Source organism: Uloborus diversus, chromosome 5 (genome assembly GCF_026930045.1).
Source record: "Uloborus diversus isolate 005 chromosome 5, Udiv.v.3.1, whole genome shotgun sequence".
NCBI lineage: Eukaryota > Metazoa > Arthropoda > Arachnida > Araneae > Uloboridae > Uloborus > Uloborus diversus.
This window is the reverse complement of record NC_072735.1, coordinates 127,241,789-127,261,296: the sequence shown is the minus strand read 5'-3', so window position 1 is coordinate 127,261,296 and position 19,508 is coordinate 127,241,789. Positions and strand designations below refer to the sequence as shown.

The 19,508-nt window shown below is 31.9% G+C and overlaps 1 protein-coding gene across 1 annotated transcript in view; it reads right to left on the bottom strand.

The window, feature by feature from the left end:
- Positions 1 to 2,352, bottom strand: part of LOC129221931 (homeodomain-interacting protein kinase 2-like) — a 39,972-nt gene extending 37,620 nt beyond the window's left edge. Inside the window, exons 1-2 of the mRNA XM_054856314.1 lie at positions 2,225 to 2,352; positions 321 to 455 (exon numbers count right to left, since the gene is read on the bottom strand). The gene's annotated coding sequence lies outside the window, so the exon portion shown is untranslated. The remainder of the gene's footprint in view (positions 1 to 320; positions 456 to 2,224) is intronic.
- Positions 2,353 to 19,508: the final 17,156 nt, after the last annotated feature.

The following is a 19,508-nucleotide window of genomic DNA, read 5'->3' as shown; positions in this document are numbered from 1 at the left end:
AGTCAGTAGCGTAGAAAAGGGGGGTGGTCTCTGGGCCCGGACTCCTCCCTTGAAGCTCAAGTTACGTTTCCAAGTATCAGAGTTGGTTGATTTTAGGCAGGACACCCCCTTTGAGGAATTTCTAACTATGCCACTGACAACAGTAGATAAATACGAGCCTAAGACATTTTGATGGCTACAAAGCTATAACACATGAGTAGAAATGTGAATGTAGCTTCATTATGTATCTGTAATAAGTACATAAAAAACTTCATCCACATTTCAGTAGTAAAGCAAAAAATATCTTTACATATTAGGACGTAAAGACAACAAAAGTATACCTCGTCAGCATTTTCTTGACTTAACCTGTGAAGAATGCTGACTTCAATTTGACCTTGCCGTGCATATGAAGGGTGATTCTTTAAGATTTTAATAGCCACAATCTCATTGGTCCCTTTCTTCCAGCACTTAACCACCTTAAAATACAAATAAAAATACAAAATTTAAAACCAAAGCAATTTAAATTATCCACAATTATTAAACCTCTCCAATTTAAATGAGGAAAATGACATTCAATAATTTTAATGATTTTTCTTCAATATTACAAATTTAAAATCAATAAACCAATTTTAATGAAGTTATTATTTCTCCAGCTTAAAATCTTCAACCTATTATGAAAAATGTTTTGATTTTTCACATTTAATTTCTTTAAACTGATTGCGCTTTTATTGTAATCAACACATTGCTCACAGTAATTAAAAACTGCTTCATTCTGCAGCATTCACTGCTGGAAACTAAATGAACATTTAAAAAGTGCGTAGAATTGAGAGTTGAAAAAATGCTAAACTAAGAACTTTTATTGCAGACAAATTAAAAGCTAACTCATTGAAGATCACCAAAAGAGCTGAATTTTCAGGCAAAGAAAATCTTTTTGAGAAGATCCAGTGAATATCAAAAACACTCACAGCATTATTAAGCATCAATTTTAATTTTCTTCAAAGAAAGCGAAGCTATACATCTGCTACATTATGTCATAGTTACCTCAAGAAGAGTTTAAAGGGCAGAAATTCTGCTTTATGTAGGAATATGCGAATGTTAGTTGAACTTGTTCTGCAATTGCTCCTATAGTAAATTTATCAAATTAGAAACTGAAAGTGGAGTTACAACTATCCTAATACAGTGACCTCTCACTTATACGCGACCAAAGGGGACAACGAAATTTTTGCGCACAAGTGAGCTTCGCGCATAAGTGAAAACCCCCAAAAATAAGCTTAAATACAGTAAGTTATCAACAGTTATAGTAATACTAATAGTACACTACTGATACTAATGAATAAATACGCACATAGTTTCCATTTACGCATTGTAATTTAATAAAAATGTAAAACTTGAAGTTGCACGCTTTGTCATTTTTTATACACTGTACAGTATGTAAACAAATTCCACAAAACCTAAAAACTGTCCCGTGATCAGTGTCATAGTCTGTGAGGATACAAAAGATCTTCGATAGGCTATGTCAATGCTTTCCGCTTCACCACAACTTTTAGGAAGGTCAACTTTTTCGCATGTAACCCGTTCTCCCCTCTCGATATCAATCACAAGACTAACTGCACCCCCAATCGCACACTTGCGTGAAAAAAACGCGTTCTTGGAAACATTTTGAACATTGGAATAAAGGTGTGTGAAAGCATATCCAAGAGACATCAAGAAGGGTACAAATCTTCCCATAAGCAAAGCGTGAATAGGCGATTTAACTAAAACTTGAAATTTTTTTTATTGCGCATAAGTGAAAGGTGCATTTTAGGTTTCGCGTATAAATGAACAATAGTTAACATTGTTTTCCTATATCGGTGGCCGGGCCCGTGAGAAAAACGCGCATAAGTGAGAAACGCGTATAACAGAGGTTGCGTATAAGCGAGAGATCCCTGTATCATTCATAAATAGAAACATTAATAAATTTAAAAAAATAAATACATATTTGCTTGCATTTTACATCAGAAGTCTAATAAGATGGAATTATAAAAACTTATACAGTAAAACCTGTGTACAACGATCCTGTTGGGACCTAAAAAAATATTGTTATCGACAGGTTGTTGTTATAGACAGATTGATTATTAATGCTGACATTTTGCTGGGACCAAGGAAAATATCGTTATAGAGAGCTTTATTGTTATAGATAGTATTGTTATGCACAGGTTTCACTGTAATAGTTAAAACATTTAATGAAGAATAATAAGCTATATACCTGACCAAAGGTGCCCCTGCCAAGAAATTCCAGAACTTCATATTGGTTGGTTGTTGAGTACAAAACCTCATGTTGTACAAGTTGATAATCTCCCTCACTATTGGAGGAGCTAGCTTTTGCTGTGGTTGGCGCCGTGGTGACAGATTTAAATGCCAGTTGCTGACAATTGAATTGACAATGTTAGAGTTGTTACATAGGTTGATGATTTTGTCTATCAACCAATGAGAAGACTGCAGAAGCATTGTCCACACCTTTTAAAGGGCATATCAGGCCATACAGCACCTGCAGTGATAAAACATGTATGAGCATAACATAAAAAAAAGAAAACTTGACAGCAACAGACAACTATTTAAAAATTAAGCAGAGAATTAGTATCAAATTAAGACCAAATTGTTTCCTTGACTGCAATAGCAGGTTAAAATAGCTCAAAATAATCTAGATATTGATTCCTTAATTAACCTATAGTTGAGGCAAACCTAACCTGGCAGTGTCTTAATGTTGTGATTAGGATCTGCGTATCCCTCACAATGCTGCCAGGTTGTGGATGGTACAAAATAATGCTAAAACTACAATTCTGAAATAATGAAATCCTTGATTTTAACATTTGTTTGCCATCAATATGTATCCAATGTAAATAATGCACTATATAAAAAAAACACTATCAATTTTTAGATGCAAATAATTTGCAGTCTTCACTGCAATTATATTGCAAAGACAACCAGCATTTCTAAACAACTTTAGGATAAGGCAGGGCAGTATGACACTTTTAGGCTACAGAAAGAACAAACATGATAGTGTTCAATAAAAGGTAGGGATCAATAAATAAACAAAAATAATAAAAAATAAATACATAAATGATAAAAGACTATAGAATTAAAAATTAAAAGAATAATAAAAAAGCAAGGAAATACATTATAAAATTTACATCCATTTGTCAATACGAATCCAATAAATTATTTCCTTTAAAAATTAAATAACAATGCAGAATGCAACATTTTTAGAAAAAAAAATCAACATAAAAACTCATTTTGCACAATATTAAAAAAACATGAAGCATTGGAAACTTTTGATTTTTTTTTAAAAATCACTTATAATTCTTCTATGTATAATTACTAAAAATTGAATAAACCTTAATTTGTTTTTGTTGGTGTGTGTCACGGGCCCATTGAAAAATAAATCCATGAAAGATTTTTCAAGGTTTCCACAATATTCAGCCATTATAAATCTACTTGATGATGAAAGATGTTGGAATGCAGTGGATAAAAACTTATGATTTGATTCAAGTTCCATGAGTAGCAATATATACTTCAGAAGCCATGACCCTGAAAAATAGGCATAGAATAAATGTTTGAGATTTTAAAGAAAAAGAAATGAATCCAAACATGCTTACAAAAATGTTATCATAAACAATTATTATCATTACTTTAACATATAAGTACTCTTAATATTATTTAATTTTTACATATAATTTTGTTTATAAAGTTTGCATGTTCAGGGGACTTTTCTATAAAAAGCTAAAGGTAAAAAAAAAAGCTCAGGAAAAAAAAAAGCTCAGGAAAAAAAATTATTTTTAAAAAGAAGTACTATTATTATTTGTAATTCGCTAAGCAAAAAAGCAATTAATTTAGTGAAAATATTAGTTTGAAGAACTGTAGTTTCTTCCTTGTAAAATACTTGACACACGAATTTACATAAATTCAGAAACAAAGAGAAAATAATATTTCACTACGAATGTATAGATTACAAAAATTACAAAAGACTTGGTATTTTTCAGGGGTGACTGTGCCTCCATGAAAAAATACCTGAACTTTTCCCCCCCAAGAAGAAAAAGTGTTTTGATGGGCATATATATATATATATATATATATATATATTACGTGTATGTACACATTATATTATGTATATAAATAATTTATATACATAATTATTTGCTGGGGCTAAAACTCGAAGTTTTAATTGGACTTAATACGTCCATGTGCATGGTGGTAATTAAATTCTTTTATTTTTTCTCTTTTTTTAAAAATTTTCAAAGAATGTTTTATTTTCCTCCTTTGTATCTGAATCCTTAAGCATTAATTACATTTATTTACTAATACACTAAAGCCTAATACACAGCATTTTTTTAAATGATTCTCGGTTTCTTTTATGAGTATTTGTAGAAGAATGTTGCAATAATGCCTTCACACCATCATCAGCATATGTAAAGGGCTTGTTGCAAGAAACACAAAAACAAAATCCAGACCTATCAATTTTTTTACACTATATCTCCATCTTTTCACTGTAGGAATCCACTCTGTTTAACCATTCCCAATTAAACTTGTTCTTCTTTCCTGCATCGATGGAGCCAATATCTTCAGATTTATCCAAATACCTCCTTTTTTAATTGAGAACATGCAAAATTCAAATGAATAAATGGAAAAATAATCTATCCAGTAACTCTCCTTCCTCCTCTTATCTAGCCTTTATTCCATCCCCCACCCCAGCTGTTCTTCGATAATTACCATAGAGTTTACAAAACATGACCGTAGCTTACGTTTTTATACCAAACAAAACGTCTTCAATTTGGTCTTTAGGCGTTTCATTAAACACCTTCGCCCTACATTTTACAAAAGTGGGTTTTTCTGAAAATATAGAAGTTCCGGTATTTTCGAAGATCATGATACCGGAATTCAAGATGAATATACCGGAAATCCGGTAAAATACCGAAACACAATCACCCCTGATTTTTAAATAGATCATTCACACATGTACATATGAATGTTATTTAGTAAAGAGCACATTTTAGGTTAAGGGAAATAAAAGATCTCAACATTTCCCTGTTGCTGGCAGGTTCAGATACTCTACTGCACTCCTTCTCTGTTATTACACAGGGTGTTTCTGAACGCTTGGGCAAAACTTTTAAAGGGTGTAGGTGAGTACCGGTGATAATACACATCAGGAAATAACAAGATAAAGTTTAAAATAAGGGTTCAAATGTCTTTCGAAAGAGATAGGTGCCACTAAAGTTTAGGGTCAAAAATTTCAAATGATCAGAAAAAACTGAAAAATGCGTTGATTGGTTTGCGGTTTTCGCTAAAATTATTCTTTTTATCAGTATTTTCTTGAAATAAATTTTGAAGATGTAGTGTAAAAAATGCAGATAGAAGGTGCTCAGACTTAGGGGCAACAAACAACTATTTTTTACTTCTATTTTTGAATCTCATTCAATGTTTTTTAGTGCTTAAACTTAAATTTGAGCTTAAAATCTGAATTGTTGGGAGTGGTTAATTAGCGAAAACTGAACTGTCTTATCTAAAACAGATATAAATGTCTAGCTCTTAATAATCAGATCAATTTATTTAATTTTACATTTAGCCTTTTGGAAATACAGAATTCAAAAACTGAATTTCAGTTAAAAGGTTTTTTTTGTGATTAATATTTAAACTATACAAATAGATCAAAATATAAGTTTTTGTATAACCCTTGCTTTTATACTTGAGACTGAAAAAAAAAATCTCAAGCATTAGATCACAGTTCAAAAAATGTTCTTTTTCTTCAAAGCATAATATTTATGTATGTAAGGTATTTCATGTATATAAGGTAGACTGTTTCGTTTGTAAACTTACATGGCACATTTGTAGAGAAGATGTTTCCTTCGTTCTGGTTCGGCAACTGATTTGTGAGTTAGTTTGGTCATGAAGCTGTAACATAAAAATAACATGTAAGAAATATATAACAGATCAACAGTATTTTTTTTTTCATTTGAACATGCATATTTTATTAAATAAAAATTAACTACTGCTAATTATTATAAACTAAGAATGGATTTTGACTCGAGCCCCAGGGAGCTAAGGACAAAGAAAACAACAAACCACCCAAACCGCCGACAAAGAACCCCCCCCCCCATGATAGTTTATACTTTGATGCCCTTCCCTACCAATGACAATTAAAGGATACTTTCACATGCTTTAGATAAAATTAAGTTACATTAAATTGAAACCAACAGGCACGGTAGGGTGGTTCAAAAGTACATGTTGAAAAAAAGGGATTATAGCCTCTTCCGATACTATGTTCTGAGTACCCACAACCCTACTTTAGTAATTTTTCTTAATTTGTATAACATTAACATATTCATAAGAATATGCAGACTACAAATATTTTACTATGGGGTGACATCATTAAAACTCAAAAAATATAACAGTAATAAAATACTTTTAATCTAGGGGTGCCCCCCTAAGAGTAAGGGCACATCTCTCCTAAAGATTGTAAAGACTCCCTAAAAGCAAGAGCCTTCCAGAAATGAGAAAAATACCCCTCAAACAACTGCACCATTGCACCCCCTAGGTGAGCACCCCTGATCTAAAAAGTTTCGTTTTGTAATGTACTCGTATGTTTCCAAGCATTTCATTTGACTTTTCCATTGAGTTTAATTTCTACTATTGTGATACATAATAGTGTAATAACACCCAATAGCTTATTCACATTGTTAAATTTTATTACTTTTAAGTAAATTATGTGATCTAAAATTTGTTGCACCGATATGTAATTAAACATTTTTTTGGATTTATTAAATTCTAAAGTTAACAATTATTCTATTTTCATTAAAAGATTAATACATAATAGGTAATCCACTATAATATTAAAATCTGTTCGCGTCCGTCTGTCTGTCTGAAGATCAATCTTCTCGAGAACCGCTGCGAACCGAGAGTCAAACGAGATACCGATCAATTCAAAATTTTCCAAAGAAAACAATAGGACCAATTTCGTAATTGTGCGACTTTAATTAGCAGAGATATTAATTAAAACGTTAATTAACATAATGTTATTCAATAATTTTTATTTCTTTCCTGTTGCCATTTTGCATATGGGTGAGCAAGTAAAATTCTAATAATTCTTTTAAAAGAGATTTTTTTGGCTGCTGTCCAAATCTTAAAACAACGTTTCCATCAAGAATTTCATTTTAAATTAGTTTAAAATTGGTTGCCTTATTCGGACATAGCTTTTATTTTATTAAGTTTATCATTCACCGGCCTCATATTTTGGTACATTTAGGATGTGTGACTAATTATGTTGATTTTGTTGGACTTTTTCCCGACACATGGGTGAGTTTTCGAATTGTCATAACTCTTTTTCCTTCTTGTTGAAACACAGTTTGTATCGTTAAAAGAAAATGTTAAATTAAGATTGTTTGGATTTCTTTAAGTGAAACAGAGTTGAACAAAAATTATTGTTTTTAAGGATTTTAACTAAAGCTAAATTGGAATCTGATGACTTGGTATTAAATTAATGCTTATTGGTATTTATTTAGTCTTGGTGCTTTAGTTTCACGTAATCAACCAAAAAGTGTGTGTCATTTTATGTAAAAAGCTGATTGTAATTGTACATAAATTAGTCTATCAGATGTGATTCATTTTAACGTGAGTACTGATTTTAGTTGATAATGCATATTTTCTTCTTTTGTGCTAATTGAAAATACTCTTAACTTGTATCATGGATAACTATGATTTACGTTAAAGAGATTTCTGCCAAAAATATGCTCTACTGGTGTTTTGCAAACCTTGCATTACGCGCATTTATTTACTCCTTAGCGCTTTAGAAACTGATGTCAGAGTAATACAAAAACATCAATTGGACACCTCTTTCATTTTTTAAGTAGCCCGTGCAACGCCGGGCACACAGCTAGTATATTATAATTACAGTCAATTCGCAATAACTCGAATCTAAAGGAACCGACGAAAAACTTCGACTTATCGGAAGTTCGACATAGCACTAGTTTTGGTTTGCGACATTTTTAATATTAAAAACCATCAAATATTTTCATTAATAAAACATATAACAGCAAAAATTACAGAACTTATAAGTTTTTTGCACAATATGTAGTTTTTCCGTGAAGAGTTCCGAAGACGAATTTGTGCCTGGTCTTGAACTGCTCCAGCCACCCAGCACTGGCGTGGAAATATTCTATGTTCTGTAATATAGCAAAATTCGCTGCTTTCTCATGCAGCAAAGTCCCACTTATGGAAATGGCATGGTTTTGATTTCTACTTCAGGAAAGGTGCACGTCTTTTGTTTCAAATTCGAATTCATGGATTCGTACTGCTTTTGAAATCTTTCTTTTTGATTATTGGATTCCTTTCAATGTCATAAATAAGATTTACTTTACTTTCTAAATCTAAGGTTTTTAGCTTTCGCTTACAGATCTTTAATTGTAAAGACAAATCTTTTTTTTCTCTCTCAGGAACTTATCAGCAAATGATCAAACTAAAGAATAAAGTGGAACGCATCTTAATTTAGTTCAGCCTTTAAATAAAGGTTCAATCAGTTGAGTTGACAACTTGACAACTTAAATGCAGATTCGTAGTCCAGTAACATGTCTAAATGTAAACAGTACAGTACAACAAAAGAAAACAAGCTGTACTCATTTCCGTACGTGTAACAACTTTATTGCACATTGGCTCAACAGGTGTTCTCCTTGCATTAGAGGTCTAATGTGCAAGAATTGCAAGTGAAGGTGAATGATTTTTTCTCTCATAGTCACTTGTTTCTGTCTTTTTTTTTTCTTTTTCCATTCTTCCAAAAAAAATTCGGGTCATCTTTGAAAAAACTTCGAGTTAAAGGAAGTTAACTTCGAGATATTGAGAATAATTAGCATGGGATTTAAGACAAAGGGACCGGAACTTTATAAAAATGTCGAGTTATAGTAATATTCGAGTTATTGGACTTTGAGTTATCGCGAATTGACTGTATATAACTAATTTTATTACACTATAACAATAAATTTATGTATGGATAATCAGTTGTGATTTTTCATTTTGTCCAATTTCTTACGCCATCCCAAACTTTTTACAAAAAAGTGGACAAAATAGCAACCCTGAACAGTTTATGTTAAATCAAGGGGTCACTGAGCACCCTCTTAAAATTCAAGTAAGAAGCTAAAACTTTTACAGCATAATACTATTAGAAAGTCTAAAAAAATAAAGGGTGTCCTGGACTCTAGCTGGAAAAAGTTTTTTTGAACCACCCTAAGGCACGGCTTTCAATGCAATCTGGACACGGGTGTCACTTGGGGGTGGTAATTTCCTCTATTTGTATTTGTATTTGTATTTGTAACCGTCCCCTCCACACAATATTGTGCTCTATTTTCACTGAAATTTGATGGATTAAATACATTTTAATGTATATTGGGAGAAAATTTTAGAATTGTATTTCCTACAAAATTAAAGTATATATTATTCCAAGATAGAGAAACTTGCAAGTTTTATCTCCTTCTAAGATTTATTTCTGCACTTCTCAAATACTAAAGGGCTGGGCAATGGATCAATGTATGGTAAGACATCAGGTCATCATCAAACTGGTTTAGAATTTTACTGTAAACGAATGTTTCAATACTGTGCTGACAGTACATTAAATCAACGACGTAGGGGACACTGGCCCAAGATCTCCATCCCCTTTTTAATCTTTATCACAATAATCCCCATTAAGAAGCTGAAACGATACAACATTGTTTTTCTTATTAGTACTCCAAAGGTTGCTTGACTCCCATTCACTTGAACAGAGGAAAATCCATAATGGATACGTAATTTCTATCTCTACAAATTTTAGCTAATTTAAAACACGAGAGAGTGAAAAAAAAAGCGGCGGGGGGGGGGGGGGATCTTTTTACAAAGTTTATCATAAAACACTCTTAAAATAATTTTTTGCAATGAAGCAAACAAAATTTTTTTTTTCACAAGGTAAAAAGATCAACATAGCAAAAAATTGCAGTCATACTTTGGGTTTATTAGGTAACTTCTTTTTCAATGCAAAAAGAGTGAACTTATGGTAGCAAAGTTACGCATTTTATCCAAAAGTTCAAATATTTTGCATAGAAAAATGGGTTTCTTGTGACTTCAAAACAGATGTATAATATTTTTTGAAACTTTGCCTTTTAAAACTGATATTTTTTTATAAGTCATTTCTTGCTAATACTAGAGTATCAGTGTGTTTGGGAACAGAAACAGAGCAACTCTATGAAGTACATATAGCAGATTCTTGAGAAAAAGTCTGCAAACCATTTCTTAGGGAGAGAAAAAAATTACAGAAAGAATAAAAATTAAAATTTTAGCAAATGAAGTTTTCTACTTTTCATTTTCTTGGATATAATTCACAGGTTGCATGTACTTTCAGTTTTTAAGTTTAGCATCTGATTTTCATGAATTTTTGGTACTGATTTATACTATTAGTTAACATCGGTGTATCTTGTAAACAATTTTTGGGTTTTTAAATATGTGTTGCAGACTGCTGGAAAAAAAAAATCTGCTGCCAAATCAGTGTATGTCATCTTATATTTAGTTATCTTTACTAATAATAAAGCAGAAAGTCTCTCTGTCCGGAGGATGTCTGTGACGCGCATAGCGCCTAAACCGTTCGGCCGATTTTCATGAAATTTGGCACAAAGTTAGTATGTAGCATGGGGATGTGCACCTCGAAGCGATTTTTCGAAAATTCGATGTGGTTTTTTTAATTCAAATTTTAAGAAAAAAAAACCTATCATAAATTACGAAATTATCATAACGTGGAATCGTACCATGGGCGCAAGCCAATGGGTGAGATACGAAATTATCATAACGTGGAACTGTAACGTCGGTACAAGCCAATTGTCGAGAAAATTCACCATACATTATTTGTAAATATATACAAGCGAACCAAAAGACCTTTAATTTCTCTATTACGGGCGAAGCCGTGCGGGTGCCACTAGTCTTAAATATTTAAAGAAGTCACTTTCAAGTACAGCTAAAATTTATAAAAACCAAGTAAAGTTTTTGCTGCTGTAGATCATCATGCTGCTGCCATCATTTAATGAATAAAATACGTTTATTATTTATTCATTTTTTAAATAATTTATGAGTTATTTTAGAAATTATAAGTTCATCTTTTTTAATAACTTAATTACAATGCAATACATTTTTAAATTTAAGTACTTGAAATGCATTTCGACACAACACAACACCTTGCTGTAAGGTTGGCAAAGCATCACAATGCAGAAATTTATACATTGCCCAGCCCTAATATATCATGAGAAATCCTCGGATATTTTTAAACAATTATGATCTAAAGTAAAAATACTCTGGGTTAATAGATTCGGAAAAATGCAAGCCATAATAATTAAGTTTATGCAGAAAATATTTGGGGAAATAAAATTTATGAAAACATATTTATAAGTCCATAATTCACTTATTTGTCATAATCTTTTTAAACTAACTGCCTAAATGTTAAGAAAAATAAAACAGTCAAATATAGGATTAGGGAACTTGGTGTAAGTGCCCCTATTATCCCTGCAGAAATCAGGGCCTGATTCATATTTTAATTGATCACTTCTAAATTTATCCACAAATAAAAATTAAATATTGATTATGTTACAACTTTAATATCTAAGTGAAATCAGGGGTGCCCACCCCACCTAAGAGCAAGGGAGCCCAGCCCCCATAAATTTTGCACCCCCCCCAAACGAGAAAAATACCCCTCAAACCCCTCCCCCCCAGGTGGGCACACCTGAGTGAAAGAAAGACAAAATAAAATACTAAACACAGGCTGATTAAAAAAGAGAAATAGAAGTATGTCATTTTAGGGAGATACCACTGCAATGTGAGTGATATTTTACTCGTTTTCCTTTTTTTTAAGTTTTTTTTCATCAGTTCAGTATCAAAAATCAAGCATCAGTCAATATTATTTTATTTTACACATTTTTGTAAGACAATTACATACACAATATAAAAATTCTCAGTTTTTTATAATTAATTATGAATTTTATAAAACTTGTAACATGACAGTTTGGGATTTCAGTTGTCACACAAGTTTCAAATTTTATAAATTAATTATAAAAATCTGAGAATAATTATATTGTGCATGTAATATTAATGTTATATATGTGTTTTATAAAAGCATGCAAAATAAGGTAATATTAACTCATGCTTTATTTTTTTGATGCTGAGCTAGTGATGCGGATCGGGTAATTACCCAGCGGGTAGGTAAATATTTTTTGGGTATTTACCTAAGTCCTGGGTAAAAACCCAAAAACTAGGTACATTACAAAAAAATGCAAAAAATGAATGGGATTTTCTTTAAAAATCTAAATATGAAATAATTGGTAAAACTGATACATACATATGTACTATAGTTTATAATATTTTTTATTGCAAGACTTTATGAAATTATGAAAGAAACATATCAAGACCAACTTAGAGACATCTGAATCTGATTTAGATTAGTTTTAAACCACAACCTAAGAACTTAAAAACAATTACACTTGTGATTGTTCTCAATTTCTTTCTCTTTGCTTTCTGCATTTTTCCATTGTTAAAAAGGGAGGGGGGTGTATCTTTTCAAGAATTTAAATAATATCTGAAAACTAACTGTACAAAGGAAGTCAAAAGTATTCAAAAATATACTTTTTGACATGAAGCAAAAACATGTATAATAAATGTTTTTTTTTCTTTGAAACATATTCACTTTTGAAAGATATATCTTTGTGCTTGAATATAAAAGCAAATAATACTTGATGTGCTTTTTAATATTGTATTTTTTGCTTTTATAATCATTTTTATTTTAGGCTCAAATTTTCTTCTTTTTAAAATACTATTTTGGGGTTTTAATTTAAGAGTAATTCCATCAGTGACACAGGATTTTTGAGACAGTATCAAAATTCCTTCTTGCTGCAACTGCAGCTATCTTTAATTTTTCTTTCCCATTATCAAGTCTTTATCACTTTGAAACAAAGCTCAGAAATTTCTTTCATTATTAATAACGAAAAATTTTAAACATCGTCAAAAACATTTTACTGAAAAAGGATCGATCAAGTTTTTTTATGCTAACATTTATGTTGTACTGCATTTATTTTTAATATTAAATTGTTTTGTTCCTTCAATTAAAACATTGCAAAACAGCGTAAGGTCTCTTATTTTTTTTTCTCACACTCAATACATATGCTTGAAATAAAATAAAAGGAAGAAGTCAAAATACCAAAATGAAATAAGCGAACTAAGGACTGATACGTTATCAGGAGGTAGAATAGTCACTCAGTTCGCAAGGTCCATTCTTCAGAACATCTTAGGTTTGTTTCTTTCTATTTTTGAATTTTAAATGTTTCTGTATATTATGTAGGATGTGTGTATGTGTATGTATATGTATATATGTATACACACACACACACACACATATATATGAGATGCAGAGTATGAAGGAACACTTGAACTAGGTTTGGAAGAAATTTCTGCAAAAGATACAGGTAAACAAATAGTTAAAATAAATTGAGCGACATTTCGTTACATCTTAATGTCATGCAGGGACATATTACTGGATTATAAAAGACTAGGACCTTAAAAAATTGATTTTTGCTTTTTTTTGTAACCAGTTAAGCTTTTTACTTTTTGTAGAATGGCTTTTTATATCTGAAATTTGGTTATCAACATTGATATGTTTCACACAATAGTTCTTTAAATAAGTGATCAAAATACAAATTTCGGGCAAAAATTAATTGTTTTATATATGGTTGGTTATATATGCATAGTGGAATACATACATAAAAGTATTTTAGTTGAATATAAATTTTGGAAATAAATACCCAGGTAAATACCCATTTTGAGTATTTACCTGGGTTACACGCTGGGTATTTACCCTTAAAAATAAATACCGGGGTATTTTACATCACTATGCTGAGCTAATGAAAAACAAAAACTTTTAAAAGGAAAAAAAAAAAAAAGCAAAAATGTTACATGTTGTGCAGTACAATCAATCTCGCTCCTTATAAGTTTCAAAGATAACATATTTATTGCTTCTATACATATGTAAATGTTTTACTTTTTTCTGGTTTTGTGTACGAAATTCAAAAAAAAAAAAAAAATGCATTTGTATATTTTTATGTTGAAACAAAAATCTGTATGCATAATCTGTATGCACACACATACACACAAAACACAGCAGATGCACTTGAAAATTACTGTGTCATCATCAGTGATAGGAATATATTTTTACAGAAAAATAAAGCAATAACCTTGTTTGAACAAATGAGATAAATATTCTGACATTAGTTCAACTTACAAATTTGCATTTAATTAGATTCATAAACAATTGGAAAAATATGAAACAATTTGATGCTACCCAATACAATACTTTTTTAAAAAACATGTTGCAAGAATTAATTACACTAATTTATTAAGAGAGAAATGAAATAAATTATAACACGAATCAAGTCTGTGTTTACTGTTAAATGCATAGCTATCGGCGTATCAACATTAACTGGGGCCAAAAAAACATAGGACTTAAAATGTCATCAATCAATATTTATTAAACAGTACACAACTCAAATATTGTAATTCTAAGCATCTGTGTATCCTAAACTAAACTTTATACATTGTGTAAATAAAAACTTTCCGTGTATCAAAACGCTACATGTCATCGTATGTTGATGGAAAGAGAGAAATCTTAAAACTGCTTGTAAGAAATCAAAATCATTTATTTTTGACTACGAACCTGTTAAAACAGCAATGTATGTTTGATTTTAAATCCATAGCAGGAGAAAGTTACGTCTCCCAACCATTTATCATACCATTCAACAAGTCCCTAACGTAAAATGACATTACTCCAAATAACGCCAACTGGATAAGTCTGAAAGCAGAGCCATCTGACAGGATGCCCAAAACAACGCACCAAAGAACGCAACGGCTGCCACTGCTCCCTGCTCTGTTTGCCTGTACTACAGCTACGCATGGCGAAAGAGGTTAAAATTTCGGAGTTCTAAATACCATTCGTTATCGCCGGATTTGGCGACTTTTTTTTTTTTTTTTTTATCGGAGCTACGTAGTAATTTGTACCGAAATTTGAAAAGTTTTAGTTAGTAAGCAAAAAATGGAAAATACTTTTGAGAATAAAAAAAAAATGACGAATAAACATTTTCTGATTCAGAATTCTTTTTTTTAAATCTAACAATATCGAAGCTATTTCCTTGTTTATTTTTCATCTTTTCATTAAAGTTTAGATTTTTTTTTTTTGGGGGGGGGGGGAGGGATGGATTCTAATAATAAATTAATAACCTATAGCCCAACTTCAGGTTACTATTTTTTTCCAACCATTCGTGGTTTTCCGATTTATTTTGGAAACGTTGTGAGAAAGTAAAAATGAAATTAGTAAATGCTTTTCGTGTAAGATTTTTGCTAAAAATAACCCTTCTGCAGAAGAACACTGCACTTATTAATTACTAGCTCTAATTAATTTATTCTTTTCGCCACATCTTCATTAATCAATTTTTTTAGCTGTAGCTAGACAGGCATTATTCTCTATTTTTATTTGCAAACAACTAAACGAGAATTAGAACTCTGAAAGAATTTTCGAAAAACATATAAGACTATTTTCCGAATCTGGGTAGGTTTTGTACGGGTGACCCCCCCCCCCCCCAAGAGCAAGGGCGCATCCCCTAAACATCGAGAAGACCCCCGGCCAAAAGTTAAAATTACCCTCAAAACACCCCCCTAAAATTTCAATGGCGCAGTCTGTGCCATGACCCCTCCGCCCCAGTTTTGAAAAAATATTGTAGCAAGTAACAATAGAAACAACTAGAATAAATAAAAACAAGTTGGATACAGAAAGAAACAAAAAAACATCCTGATTTCCGAATAACGAATTCGAGTTCGTTCTGAATTCCTCACTAAAAAACTAAAATTGATATTTTAAGAATTTGAAAAAAAAAATAGGACCAGAACGAGGAGTGAATAAGTAGAATTTTGTCTGTTTAGTACCGGGGCGTGTAACTCATTAATGGTATTTTAATATTTTTAGCAATTTAAAGGATTTTTCCTTCGAAAAAATAGGGGGGGGGGATTTTTATTTTGTTCTAGTTCTAATCGTACCCTACGGATTCTAATCTGATTCTTCCAAAAGGAAGGTTTAAATATTCGCAAAACGCAAAACAAATAAAAGAATGTGAAGCAAGGAGGTCGGTGCGCCTTAGCGACAGAGGGGAGCGGGGGTAGCCGATTTTTAAAATAAATATTGTTTTGGGGTCACAAATATAGAGAAACATGCTTTAGTGGGTTTAGTTTGTAGGAAACGCCTGAAAAACACGATAAATTGAGTCCGCGTTCTTTGAACTCGTTTTGTTTGAAACTACAATAATCGGAATTCCGTTTCAAGTGTTAAAAAAAGAAAAAAAAAAAAAAAAAAAAAGAAAGAAAAAAAAACCGTAGTAATTTGTTTTTGATCATATCTCACAATTTTATCAAACAAATGAGACATTTTGAAATATTTTTATAAAAAATAATATATGTATTATGTAATTTATTCTTTTTTTCAAAAAGGATAACTAGAAAATCGCGTTGTTTGAAATTGTGTAATTTGGGCGAAAGCATCAATGTTCTTCAGGGGCTATTATGGGTGCATATTTACTTAAGAAGCTGTCCACAAATGTATCCCACTGTTTAAAACATATTTAAACCGTTCCCTCGATACATGTCATGTCATTAGGTTATATCATAAACATAAAATGTACCATGTTACACTTTCTGTTACCCTCCCCCCCCTCCTACTTTCTACACAAACTATCACAATTTCACGAACCTCTCTTCCCCTCAAAGTGTGAAACCATCGGTGAACGGCTCTTAAGATAACACCTTAGCAATGGAAGGTGCTTTTATACTGCCGTGGGCTGGTACTGAAAATTTTTCAATTTTCACTTTTTTTTGCATTTTTGTCATTTACTGTCCGTTAGTTTTATTGTTGAGTTAGCTTGTTTAGTTTCCCCAGGGGGAAAAAATTAATATTAATAATAATTAAAAAAAAAAAAAAAAAACGCGAAAAGAGGTCTAATGGGATTGTTTCCTTCAGTCAAAAGTACTACTTTTAGTCACTGAAATTGATAGAATGAGCAAAAAAAGTAACATAGACCCAGAAAATATTTTCATTTTCCCAACAGTTATTTTTTAATTAATTTTTTGAAATGTCTGATATTTCAAACAAGGCGTGGTCTTGATGACGTCACAAATGCATTTTGGCGCATCTTTCTACCACGTTTCCACGTTATAATAATCAACAAACGAATCAAATATTGCGCTCTACGCTTGCTATCAACCATATCGTTGCCAATACACGTGAGTAAAGATGCGAATTAAATATTTTGCTTTGTGAATGGCAACACTGAATGGCATTTCATCATTTGTGATGTCATCGGCAAGATTCGTAAACAATAAAAGCGCACCGATTAAAGTATTTTTTTTAAAAAAATATTTAACCTTAAATAAATTATTTAAAAAATGGTCAGATCCTATGTTTTTAAGCATGCTCTTTCAGAAAAAGAATACTTTTAAAATTTTGGAAACGGCCCCATTCCAACGTTTCCCTAGTGTTAGTATTGAATCCAAAACGCGTTTCTTTAAATATCAAAACTCATATCTGCAGATACTGCCGTTTACCTTCCCATGGTAGTATAGTTTAACATACTACAGAAAAAAAAAAGATTAAAATAATAATTAATTTGAATTCTGACATTTTGAATTTAAATTATGTATTTCGCAATCACGAGTTGAAGCAGGGCCCTACTCATTGGAGTTATTGTTTCTAGAAACGGCTCCTGTCCCCCCAAGCCTGCCCCTCCTCCTGGGCGGTTACGTGTGCATAGTTGGGTGTGTAGGTTTGTGTGTGTGCGCAGACCTGTGTGTATGCACGTAGGCGTGTGCGAGTGTATGTGTGTGAGCGTGCGTGTGTGTAGGTCATGGACGCTTCCGACCAGGAGAAGCGGATAGCTCAGGACCGGGGGACAGCCGCCGCGCCTGCAGAGGAGGTGCTGCAGCAGGCCCTTAGTCCAAGCTGAAAAAGGAACCACAACGTCAAGGACGGTCAAGTGAGAACAATAAGCAATCGTGATTGCTCAAAAAAAAAAAAAAAAAAAAAAACTAAACTCAACATGCTTAGCCTTATAAATTTTGAATATAAATGCTTTATATTCAAAAAAGGGATGTCCGGCACAGTAACCACGATGAATTTTAAGTTTTCTATCTATAATCAACAAAAAAAAAGTAAGTAAATGGTTTCTTTCTTTTTTTTTTTTTAAATTCGGATGCTTAATTAGCATTGCAATCATTTGCAAAAGAGGTTGATAATGCGAAGGTACTATTACACCGGAAGCAGTGGCGCAGCAAAGGGGGTGTTTTGGGGGTGAAAACAACTCCTAGAGCCATTGGTTTAAACATAACTGCAAATTCTAATACATTAGTTTATGCATTGAAAGGGTTGTTTTGATAAAAATAACCTCTTCAAAAGGTATTTCTGATCCAAAAATATCCCCTTCAGAAGGTATATTTGTTAAAAAACACCCCCCCTCCCCCCAGAAGGTATTTTTGAATTAAGAAAAAAAAAAAAAACCCCTCTCCAGAAGGCATTTTCCAAAGGTATTATTGTACGAAAAACACTCTACAGAAGATATTTCAGGCTGCAAAAGTGAAGACAATGCATAAAAATTTTTGTGAAAATTACATTGTACAAATTTAAGTGTTTAAAATCCAAGGTTACTTCATTTTTTTACTGTCCTACACACACGCGCATACTTACACAACTACACACGCACACACACAAACACATACACACACATACACACAACTACCCACACATTCATGCCTGCACACAGACACAAACACATATGCCTACACACATACACATCCCCCCCACACACACATTCATACACACAACTACCCACACACTTATGCCAGCACACAGGCACAAACACACATGCCTACACACACATACACATACCCTCTACACACAAACACACATACCCCCCACACACAAATACACACGCCTACATACACACACTCGTGATTGCGAAAAACATAATTTGAATTCAAGATGTCAAATTTCAAATTATTATTATTATTATTTTTTTTGGACGGTTCAAAATTGAACAAAAAATAGTTCAAATCAAAAAATGAAATATGAGAATGTGGTGTCCTAGCCAAGGTCTTTCGAAAAAAGAGAAAAAAAAAAGATTGTTCGAATTGGACTATTCACTCAAAAAAAAAAAAAAAAAAGGGGGGGGGGACAGACAGACAGACAAACCCTCATCTCAATACCCTAGTTTCTAGTTTTTAATTTTTCAATATTTATTAAATTATTTTATTTATTTTTGACTTCTTTTTGTTTTTCGCGATATTTTTAAGGTGCATTAAGCTTTCTTCCAAGCTTTTTTTTTCTTCCTTCTATGATTTTTACTGGGAAAGTAAGTTAAAAAGTCAGCGAATATCAAAATTAAAAAACGTATGCGAAACCGATTACTATAAGTTCAGAC